The sequence below is a fragment of the Lolium rigidum genome, unplaced genomic scaffold (assembly GCF_022539505.1).
Source record: "Lolium rigidum isolate FL_2022 unplaced genomic scaffold, APGP_CSIRO_Lrig_0.1 contig_41486_1, whole genome shotgun sequence".
Taxonomy (NCBI): Eukaryota; Viridiplantae; Streptophyta; class Magnoliopsida; order Poales; family Poaceae; genus Lolium; species Lolium rigidum.
Genome location: NW_025900503.1, coordinates 34,857 through 47,478, shown reverse-complemented (window position 1 = coordinate 47,478; position 12,622 = coordinate 34,857).

Sequence of the window (12,622 nt, the reverse complement as noted above, 5' to 3'; positions counted from 1 at the left end):
CTGTCTGTACTGGAACAACCTCCTTCACGGTAGTGTTAGAGCACACCACCTCCTTTGTAGGAGACGGAATAGACATAGCCATAGCTTCCGTGGAACATAGCTGCGACCTCGTGCCAACCTCAACTGTCGGTGACCGAGGTGGCTGTTTGAGGGTCTTCACATGCATTGTAGGTTGTCACCAGACACAAAACACACACGTAAGAATTCCCGAAAATCAAACCAAGTTGCAGCCATAATGCCCTTCACACGCATCTCCTTGTTCCACCAGTTGTGTATCTCTTCATCCACACGTCGAACAGCAAGTGCCAACCATGTAGAACCATAAAAGAACTCATAAATACCACACCTTTGCAAACCCTGGTGTATATGACTTTCCCACAACTCATAATCTGAAACTGATGCATAATGATGAAGTTTCCACTTGACCCGAGTCTCAGCAAATGACACACCGTCTAATATATCAATAAAATCATTGAAAACATCTCCCAACCTTTTTCCTGAAACACACCGCTTCCCATGAAAATCACCAGGAAATGACAGCACCCCGGAAGAATGCGAAAGTGGAAATCCGGACGATTGCGCGGAACGTAAAACAAGCCGATTCGGCCCAGCAGCCAGTTGAACCGGGCTGGTGACCGGCCGGTCCGGCCCAGCAGCCGGTCTGACCAGGCTGGGGACCGGTTGGTCCGGTCTGGTGACCGGTTTGACCGGGCGGCCGACCGGGCGAAGAAGCGGAGGCCCCTGGACAGCACTCCGGCTGGCACCGACCTGAGAGCCGGTTTTGACCGGGCCGGCCGGTTGTAGGGCCGGTCCGACCGGGTTCTGGGCCGGCCAGTCCGGTTGTGGGGCCAGTTGACCGGATCGTGCGCCGGACGGGGTCCGAAAAGCCATCTTCTTCCCCGATTCCAACTCGAAAAATTCGCGATTCTGGCCGTAGAAACTGCCCGAAACAATGGAGAAACTTCGCCCAAACAGCTCCAAACTTCCTCCAACTCAACCTCCTTCGACCGAGAGCCAAGCTCCTCCGATCTAGAGCTAATCTTCTCCGATGCAAACCGATCTAGATGCGATCGATCAACAAAACCTCGCCGTGAGCAACCCAGAAAACTGATACCACATGATAAGGGGGGATCCCAGTAGATCCACCTAGGTTGATGCCCAATCTTTCACAGTGAGAACACGGGGTAGTAAATCCTCCCAACAACGCGATGAACGCAGCCTGGAGAAGAGGGAACGAATCCAGCAAGCAACGGATCGAAGAACGATACGCCTCAAACCTTGAGCTAGACAATTCTTGATGAACACAAGAACCTTCGCAGCGGATATAATAGATAAATGGCAGTGTCGTATGATACGTCTCAAACATATCTATAATTTCTTATGTTCCATGCTACTTTATTGATGATACTCACATGTTTTATACACATTATATGTCATTATTATGCATTTTCCGGCACTAACCTATTGACGAGATGCCGAAGAGCCAGTTGTTGTTTTCTGCTGTTTTTGGTTTCAGAAATCCTAGTAAGGAAATATTCTCGGAATTGGACGAAATCAACGCCCAGGGGCCTATTTTCCCACGAATCTTCCAGAAGACCGGAGGACATACGAAGTGGGGCCACGGGGCGCCACCACACTAGGGCGGCGCGGCCTACAGGGGGCCCGCGCGGCCCTAGCGTGTGGGGCCCCCGTGACGCCTCCTAACCTGCCCTTCCGCCTACATATAGCCTTCGTCGCGAATACCCCAGTACCGAGAGCCACGATACGGAAAACCTTCCAGAGACGCCGCCGCCAATCCCATCTCGGGGGATTCCGGAGATCGCCTCCGGCACTCTGCCGGAGAGGGGAATCATCTCCCGGAGGGCTCTTCATCGCCATGATCTCCTCCGGATCGATGTGTGAGTAGTCCACTGATACGTCTCCGACGTATCGATAATTTCTTATGTTCCATGCCACATTATTGATGATATCTACATGTTTTATACACATTATATGTCGTATTTATGCATTTTCCGGCACTAACCTATTAACGAGATGCCGAAGAGCCGGTTGCTCGTTTTACGCTGTTTTTGGTTTCAGAAATCCTACAAAGGAAATATTCTCGGAATTGGACGAAATCAACGCCCGGGGTCCTATTTTTGCACGAAGCTTCCGGAAGACCGAGGGGAAAGGAAGTGGGGCCACGAGGCGCCGACACAACAGAGCGGCGCGGCCCAGGCCCCGGCCGCGCAGCCACGGCGTGTGGGGCCCTCGTGTGGCCCCCTGCGTTGCCCTTCCGCCTACTTAAAGCCTTCGTCGCGAAACCCCCGATGCGAGAGCCACGATACGGAAAACCTTGCGAGACGCTGCCGCCGCCAATCCCATCTCGGGGGATTCTGGAGATCACCTCCGGCACCCTGCCGGAGAGGGGAATCATCTTCCGGAGGACTCTTCACCGCCATGGTCGCCTCCGGAGTGATGAGTGAGTAGTTCATCCCTGGACTATGGGTCCATAGCAGTAGCTAGATGGTTGACTTCTCCTCATGTGCTTCATTGTCGGATCTTGTGAGCTGCCTAACATGATCAAGATCATCTATCTGTAATTCTATATGTTGTGTTTGTCGGGATCCGATGGATAGAGAATACTATGTTATGTTGATTATCAATCTATTACCTATGTGTTGTTTATGATCTTGCATGCTCTCCGTTATTAGTAGAGGCTCTGGGCAAGTTTTTACTCTTAACTCCAAGAGGGAGTATTTATGCTCGATAGTGGGTTCATGCCTCCATTAAATGCTGGGACAGTGAAGAAAGTTCTAAGGTTGTGGATGTGCTGTTGCCACTAGGGATAAAACATTGATGCTATGTCCGAGAATGTAGTTATTGATTACATTACGCACCATACTTAATGCAATTGTCTGTTGTTTTGCAACTTAATACTGGAAGGGGTTCGGATGATAACCTGAAGGTGGACTTTTTAGGCATAGATGCATGCTGGATAGCGGTCTATGTACTTTGTCGTAATGCCCAATTAAATCTCACAATATTCATCATATCATGTATGTGCATTGTTCATGCTCTCTCTATTTGTCAATTGCCCGACTGTAATTTGTTCACCCAACATGCTATTTATCTTATGGGAGAGACACCTCTAGTGAACTGTGGACCCCGGTCCATTCTTTTACATCTGAAATACAATCTATCGCAATACTTGTTCTTTACTATTTCTCGCAAACAATCATCATCCACACTATACATCTAATCCTTTGTTACAGCAAGCCGGTGAGATTAACAACCTCACTTGTTTCGTTGGGGCAAAGTACTTTGGTTGTGTTGTGCAGGTTCCACGTTAGCGCTGGAATCTCCGGTGTTGCGCCGCACTACATCCCGCCGCCATCAACCTTCAACGTGCTTCTTGGCTCCTCCTGGTTCGATTAAACCTTGGTTTCTTATTCGAGGGAAACTTGCCGCTGTACGCATCACACCTTCCTCTTGGGGTTCCCAACGGACGCGTCAGTTGTACGCGTATCAAGACAATTTTCCGGCGCCGTTGTCGGGGAGATCAAGACACGCCGCAAGGGAGTCTCCACAATCCAATCTCTTTACTTTGTTTTTGTCTTGCTTTATTTTATTTACTATTCTTGTTTGCTGCACTTATATCAAAACACAAAAAAATTAGTTGCTAGCTTTACTTTATTTACTTGTCTTGCACTCTATATCGAAAAACACAAAAAATTTAGTTACTTGCATTTACTTTATCTAGTTTGCTTTATTTACAACTGCTAAAATGGCCACTCCTGAAAATACTAAGTTGTGTGACTTCACAACCACAAATAATAATGATTTCTTATGCACACCTATTGCTCCACCTGCTACTACAGCAGAATTCTTTGAAATTAAACCTGCTTTACTGAATCTTGTTATGCGAGAGCAATTTTCTGGTGTTAGTTCTGATGATGCTGCTGCCCATCTTAATAATTTTGTTGAACTATGTGAAATGTAAAAGTATAAGGATGTAGATGGTGACATTATAAAATTAAAATTGTTTCCTTTCTCATTAAGAGGAAGAGCTAAAGATTGGTTGCTATCTTTGCCTAAGAATAGTATTGATTCATGGACTAAATGCAAGGATGCTTTTATTGGTAGATATTATCCCCCTGCTAAAATTATATCTTTGAGGAGTAGCATAATGAATTTCAAACAATTAGATAATGAACATGTTGCTCAAGCTTGGGAAAGAATGAAATCTTTGGTTAAAAATTGCCCAACCCATGGACTGACTACTTGGATGATCATCCAAACCTTTTATGCAGGACTGAACTTTTCTTCGTGGAACCTATTGGATTCAGGCTGCTGGAGGTACCTTTATGTCCATCACTCTTGGTGAAGCAACAAAGCTCCTTGATAATATGATGATTAATTACTCTGAATGGCACACGGAAAGAGCTCCACAAGGTAAGAAGGTAAATTCTATCGAAGAATCCTCTTCCTTGAATGATAAGATTGATGCTATTATGTCTATGCTTGTGAATGATAGGACTAATGTTGATCCTAATAATGTTCTGTTAGCTTCATTGGTTGCCCAAGAAGAACATCTTGATGTAAACTTCATTAAAAGTAATAATTTCAACAACAATGCTTATCGGAACAATTCTAGTAATAACTATAGGCCATATCCTTATAATAATGGTAACGGTTATGCTAATTCTTATGGGAATTCTTACAACAATAATAGGAATACACCCCCTGGACTTGAAGCTATGCTTAAAGAATTTATTAGTACACAAAATGCTTTTAACAAATCTGTTGAGGAAAAGCTCAATAAAATTGATATTCTCGCTTCTAAGGTTGATAGTCTTGCCTACGATGTTGATCTTTTGAAATCGAAAGTTATGCCTAATAAGGATATTGAAAATAAAATTGTTACTACAGCAAATGCCATCCAAGTTAGAATTAATGAGAATATAAGATTGATGGCCGAATTGCATGCTAGGTGGGAAAGAGAAGAAAATGAAAAACTAGCTAAAAAGAATAATGTAGCTAAAGTTTGGACTATTACCATCACTAGTAATGTTAATGATTCACATGTTGCTGCACCTCCTACTATCAATGGTAAAATAATTGGTGTTGGCAATGTTTCCACTCCTAGTGCAAAGCGTGCAAAATTGCCGAAAACTGCTAAAACTGCTGAAACGCTCTGTGATAAAGCTGCTGAAATTTTTTCCAACATTGGGGATGATGATCCCATTGCTTTAGATTGTAATGGTTTGGATTTTGATGATTGCCACATCTCTGAAGTTATAAAGTTCTTACAAAAACTTGCTAAGAGTCCTAATGCTAGTGCTATAAATTTGGCTTTCACAAAACATATTACAAATGCTCTCATAAAAGCTAGAGAAGAGAAACTAAAACTTGAAACTTCTATTCCTAGAAAGCTAGAGGATGGTTGGGAGCCCATCATTAAGATGAAGGTCAATAACTTTGATTGTAATGCTTTATGTGATCTTGGTGCAAGTATTTCCGTTATGCCTAAGAAAATTTATAATATGCTTGACTTGCCACCATTGAAAAATTGTTATTTGGATGTTAATCTTGTTGATAATGCTATAAAGAAACCTTTGGGGAGAGTTGATAATGTTCGCATTACCGTTAACAATAACCTTGTCCCCGTTGATTTTGTTGTCTTGGATATTGAATGCAATGCATCTTGTCCCATTATATTGGGAAGACCTTTTCTTCGAACTGTTGGAGCTACCATTGATATGAAGGAAGGTAATATTAAATATCAACTTCCTCTCAAGAAAGGTATGGAACACTTCCCTAGAAAGAGAATGAAGTTACCTTTTGATTCTATCATTAGAACAAATTATGATGTTGATGCTTCGTCTCTTGATAATACTTGATATACACTTTCTGCGCCTAGCTGAAAGTCGTTAAAGAAAAGCGCTTATGGGAGACAACCCATGTTTTTACTACAGTACTTTTGTTTTACATTTGAGTCTTGGAAGTTGTTTACTACTGTAGGAACCTCTCCTTATCTTAGTTTTGTGCTTTATTGTGCCAAGTAAAGTTTTTGATAGTAAGGTTCATACTAGATTTGGATTACTTGCAGCGATATGATTTCTTTGCTGTCATGAATTTCGACCTGCCCCTCTGTAGGTAGCTCAGAAAAATATGCCAATTTACGTGCGTGATCCTCAGATATGTACGCAACTTTCATTCAATTTGGGCATTTTCATTTGAGCAAGTCTGGTGCCTCAATAAAATCCATCTTTACGGACTGTTCTGTTTTGACAGATTCTGCCTTTTATTTCGCATTGCCTCTTTTGCTATGATGGATGAATTTCTTTGTTCCATTAATGTCCAGTAGCTTTGTGCAATGTCCAGAAGTGTTAAGAATGATTGTATCACCTCTGAACATGTTAATTTTTATTATGCACTAACCCTCTAATGAGTTGTTTCGAGTTTGGTGTGGAGGAAGTTTTCAAGGATCAAGAGAGGAGGATGATACAATATGATCAAGGAGAGTGAAAGCTCTAAGCTTGGGGATGCCCCGGTGGTTCACCCCTGCATATTTTAAGAAGACTCAAGCGTCTAAGCTTGGGGATGCCCAAGGCATCCCCTTCTTCATCGACAACATTGTCAGGTTCCTCCCCTGAAACTATATTTTTATTCCATCACATCTTATGTACTTTGCTTGGAGCGTCGGTTTGTTTTTGTTTTTGTTTTGTTTGAATAAAATGGATCCTAGCATTCATTGTGTGGGAGAGATACACGCTCCGCTATTGCATATGGACAAATATGTCCTTAGGCTTTACTCATAGTATTCATGGCGAAGGTTGAATCTTCTTCGTTAAATTGTTATATGGTTGGAATTGGGAAATGCTACATGTAGTAATTCTAAAATGTCTTGAATAATTTGATACTTGGCAATTGTTGTGCTCATGTTTAAGCTCTTGCATCATATACTTTGCACCCATTAATGAAGAAGCACCTAGAGCTTGCTAAATTTGGTTTGCATATTTGGTCTCTCTAAAGTCTAGATAATTTCTAGTATTGAGTTTTGAACAACAAGGAAGACGGTGTAGAATATTATAATGTTTACAATATGTCTTTTATGTGAGTTTTGCTGCACCGGTTCATCCTTGTGTTTGTTTCAAATAACCTTGCTAGCCTAAACCTTGTATCGAGAGGGAATACTTCTCATGCATCCAAATCCTTGAGCCAACCACTATGCCATTTGTGTCCACCATATCTACCTACTACATGGTATTTCTCCGTCATTCCAAAGTAAATTGCTTGAGTGCTACCTTTCAAATTTCCATTCTTTACCTTTGCAATATATAGCTCATGGGACAAATAGCTTAAAAACTATTGTGGTATTGAATATGTACTTATGCACTTTATCTCTTATTAAGTTGCTTGTTGTGCGATAACCATGTTTCTAGGGACGCCATCAACTACTCTTTGTTGAATATCATGTGAGTTGCTATGCATATCCGTCTTGTACTGAAGTAAGAGAGATCTACCACTTTAATGGTTAGAGCATGCATATTGTTAGAGAAGAACATTGGGCCGCTAACTAAAGCCATGAATCATGGTGGAAGTTTCGAGTTTTGGACATATATCCTCAATCTCATATGAGAATACTAATTGTTGCTACATGCTTGTGCATTAAAGAGGAGTCCATTATCTGTTGTCTATGTTGTCCCGGTATGGATGTCTAAGTTGAGAATAATCAAAAGCGAGAAATCCAAAATGCGAGCTTTCTCCTTAGACCTTTGTACGGGCGGCATGGAGGTACCCCTTTGTGACACTTGGTTAAAACATGTGTATTGCGATGATCCCGGTAGTCCAAGCTAATTAGGACAAGGTGCGGGCACTATTAGTATACTATGCATGAGGCTTGCAACTTGTAAGATATAATTTACATAATACATATGCTTTATTACTACCGTTGACAAAATTGTTTCTTGTTTTCAAAATAAAAGCTCTAGCACAAATATAGCAATCGATGCTTTCCTCTTTGAAGGACCTTTCTTTTACTTTTATGTTGAGTCAGTTCACCTATTTCTCTCCACCTCAAGAAGCAAACACTTGTGTGAAGCTGTGCATTGATTCCTACATACTTCATATTGCACTTGTTATATTACTCTATGTTGACAATTATCCATGAGATATACATGTTACAAGTTGAAAGCAACCGCTGAAACTTAATCTTCTTGTGTGTTGCTTCAATACCTTTACTTTGATTTATTGCTTTATGAGTTAACTCTTATGCAAGACTTATTGATGCTTGTCTTTAAGTACTATTCATGAAAAGTCTTTGCTTTATGATTCACTTGTTTACTCATGTCATTACAATTGTTTTGATCGCTGCATTCATTACATATGTTTACAATAGTATGATCAAGGTTATGATGGCATGTCACTCCAGAAATTATCTTTGTTATCGTTTACTCGCTCGGGACGAGCGAGAACTAAGCTTGGGGATGCTGATATGTCTCCGACGTATCGATAATTTCTTATGTTCCATGCCACATTATTGATGATATCTACATGTTTTATACACATTATATGTCGTATTTATGCATTTTCCGGCACTAACCTATTAACGAGATGCCGAAGAGCCAGTTGCTGTTTTCTGCTGTTTTTTGTTTCAGAAATCCTACAAAGGAAATATTCTCGGAATTGGACGAAATAAACGCCCAGGGTCCTATTTTTGCACGAAGCTTCCAGAAGTCCGAGGGAGAGTCGAAGTGGGGCCACGAGATGGCGACACACCAGGGCGGCGCGGCCCAAGCCCTGGCCGCGCCGGCCTGCTGTGTGGGCCCCTCGTGACGCCCCTTTACCTGCCCTTCCGCCTACTTAAAGCCTTCGTCGCGAAACCCCCAGTACCGAGAGCCACGATACGGAAAACCTTACTGAGACGCCGCCGCCGCCAATCCCATCTCGGGGGATTCTAGAGATCACCTCCGGCACCCTGCCGGAGAGGGGATTCATCTCCCGGAGGACTCTTCACCGCCATGGTCGCCTCCGGAGTGATGAGTGAGTAGTTCACCCCTGGACTATGGGTCCATAGCAGTAGCTAGATGGTTGTCTTCTCCTCATGTGCTTCATTGTCGGATCTTGTGAGCTGCCTAACATGATCAAGATCACCTATCTGTAATTCTATATGTTGTGTTTGTCGGGATCCGATGGATAGAGAATACTATGTTATGTTGATTATCAATCTATTACCTATGTGTTGTTTATGATCTTGCATGCTCTCTGTTATTAGTAGAGGCTCTGGCCAAGTTTTTGCTCTTAACTCCAAGAGGGAGTATTTATGCTCGATAGTGAGTTCATGTCTCCGTGAATGCGGGGAGTGACAGAAACCTCTAAGGTTATGGATGTACGGTTGCCACTAGGGATAAAACATTGATGCTATGTCCGAGGATGTAGTTATTGATTACATTACGCACCATACTTAATGCAATTGTCTGTTGTTTTGCAACTTAATACTGGAAGGGGTTCGGATGATAACCTGAAGGTGGACTTTTTAGGCATAGATGCTTGCTGGATAGCGGTCTATGTACTTTGTCGTAATGCCCAATTAAGTCTCACAATATTCATCATGTCATGTATGTGCATTGTTATGCCCTCTCTATTTGTCAATTGCCCGATCGTAATTTGTTCACCCAACATGCTATTTATCTTATGGGAGAGACACCTCTAGTGAGCTGTGGACCCCGGTCCATTCTTTACATCTGAAATACAATCTACTGCAATACTTGTTCTTTACTTGTTCTCTCGCAAACAATCATCATCCACACTATACATCTAATCCTTTGTTACGGCAAGCCGGTGAGATTGACAACCTCACTTGTTTCGTTGGGGCAAACTACTTTGGTTGTGTTGTGCGGGTTCCACGTTGGCGCCGGAATCCCTGGTGTTGCGCCGCACTACATCCCGCCGCCATCAACCTTCAACGTGCTTCTTGACTCCCTCTGGTTCGATTAAACCTTGGTTTCTTACTGAGGAAACTTGCCGCTGTGCGCATCACACCTTCCTCTTGGGGTTCCCAACGGACGTGTCAACTGCACGCATCACTCGCCCTTCACGAAGAACTCAGCGTCCATCCGAAGAAGTTCATCCATCATATCTTCTGCTACAGGGGTCACATGATCATCAATTTTGCCAACATCCCTTTTCCTTTTCGCCATCTTGGCCAAGCACTTGGTAACAATTTGACTCATGTCAAATTTGGGATAGTGGATTTTGATCATCATCATAGCAAACCTGGCGCCGACAGATAGTTGGGCCCGAACAAATCCATGGATTCGAGGAGCATCCCGAAATTTCTCCATCAAACCAAGAAGAGTGTCGGGCGCTTCGTTCCGAGGAAACATCGTCTTGTAAACCAGGGACAAGGTTCTGGTGCAGAAATCAAGGAACTTGCGAACCTGACAGGCGCGCTCTTGAAACCTGAAAATCTGTCGGGTCCGCTCTGGAGTGGCCCAGAACAGAGAACCATGGTCAAGAGAAAGGTTAACGAGAAGATTTGTCCTTGCGTTCACCCTTTCGTCTTCGGCAGCAGCATCGAGAAAGGAACCTATTTGGCGACGGCACAGGAATTTTTAAAAAAAGGATACAGCAGGAAGACAGAAGAAGTTTTGATTTGAAAAAGCATACCTGACATATCCACACTGGCTTCATTCATCAATTCGAGCATAAAATTCTCTCGGGTGGTTGCCTTTTCAGCTTCAGAAACGGCGGCTTCCTTGGCAGCTATGGCTTCTTGAGCTTGTTGAAGTGCAATTTTCTCTTTTTCGGATGCCTTGCGAGATTGTTCCATCATCACAAGTGTTTGCTTCTTTGCATACTGAAGCTGTTGACGAAGTTCTTCCAAATCTTGCGATAAACTTTTACTCGAGGAATCTTCATCAAGTTCAGTATTAACAAGCGCTCTCTTCGAGCGAGAAGAAGTAGGCAAAATATCGGAAGGAGCAGGAGTTGGAGTATAGTTATCAAATATCAACTGAAAACAAAAAGTTCGACATCAATCACCAAGCAAAATAGAATTCCATTGATTTTCAGAATATTTACAAGGCATTACAATGGAGGACACCCTAACGAGCTAGTGGGATAAGTGTCACCAAAAGCTACTTTGGCGACAGCATCAAAAGGAAGAAAGAAAAAGAAAAAGGAAAGACAGGGTGGTCTACTTGACCTCTGGCTTGGATGAGCTTGGAGCTGGAGTTGGCTTGCACCCAAGATAGGCGAGGACCTTCTTCGAGTTCGGTTTAGCAGCCTTGATCAGAGATTGCCACTTCTTGGTCTCCATCTCCTGCGTGTCGCCAACCCTAGTCCAGTCGATATCTTGTTGGCTATCGACAACCAGGGCAATAGTGCCTTCAACACCAACCTTCAAACCTTCTTGGCGAAGTTTGAGCCCAAGATTTTCGGGAGTATTGAAGCACTTGGCGAGAGCAAGAAAGGGCGCGGGTTCCTCTTTCTTCGGGAAGAAGTAAGGGTACAGCTGCGACAGTCCCGCCCCAGCTTCAGCAAGGCCTTGGCGTGCTTCGTCTCCATGAATCTCAAGGAGAGAAAGCGCGTCAAGAAGGGGATCATTGTCAGGATCTTCAAGTTCAAATTCTTGACACGTTTTTCCTGATAAGGCAAAATTTTATTGATCAATAAGCAAGGAAAGAGAAGTAAGTTCAAGGAAATCAAAATAGTTTGGGCACTTACTGACAAAGCGACGGCTCTGCGACTCCAAACGCTTGATAATCACCTCCTCGCGAGCAGATTGTTTGGTTATATGCTCACTTAAAGAGGTTTCCGCCTCATGAAGCCTTTTTCGAAGGTCTGCGACGGCGGCGGCATCAGCTTCAGCTTTCTTGCGAGCTGCCTCGCTTTGCTCTAACTTAACAGCAAGAGCGTCAGCGCGTTTGAGGGCTCCGGCAAGAGTTTCTAGAAAAAATAAACAACGGTAAATGTCACGACAAAACAATAAAGGAGTAAAAACAGCAGAGAGGGCAAGGAAAAATAGTACCTTCAAGTTTATTCGCATGATCACGGTACCCGACGAATTGGGTACCGAGGCGAATAAATTCCTTCATCACAGGCTGAAGAGAAAACAAAAGAAAAAAAAGTCAATGTAGGAAGGAAAAGTTCGACAGAACTTATGCAAGAAAAAAAGGCGAGTCGACAAATGTTGAAATATTCGGAAAAAGTATAGAGAAAAACTTACATCATCCAATGACGGAGTCGTGGAACTGCCAGCCAGCAGGAGAGGTTCCTTGGATGCTTCTACCCTAGCTCTCTTTGGCGAAGAGGCTCGGGGGCTGGCAATCGGAGTGGGATGCTCTTCATCTCGTTGAGGAGGCGAAGTTTCATCCCCATGAGCTTCAGAAACAACTAAAGTACGAGACGTACTCGTTCGAGCAGTCGCGTCAATAGGTTGAATTTCATCGTCATCATCACTACAAAAAGATGACAAGACAGTAAGAAAATATAGTCGAAACAATCAACGGCAAACAATAAACAGCGACAAGAACTTACGAGCTGATAAGAGCATCGGTGTAACGGTCGAAAGTTGTCCTTTTTTCAGTAGGAGCAACCTCTTCGGCAGGAGGTGTGCCGGTCTTGGAAGGGCCGG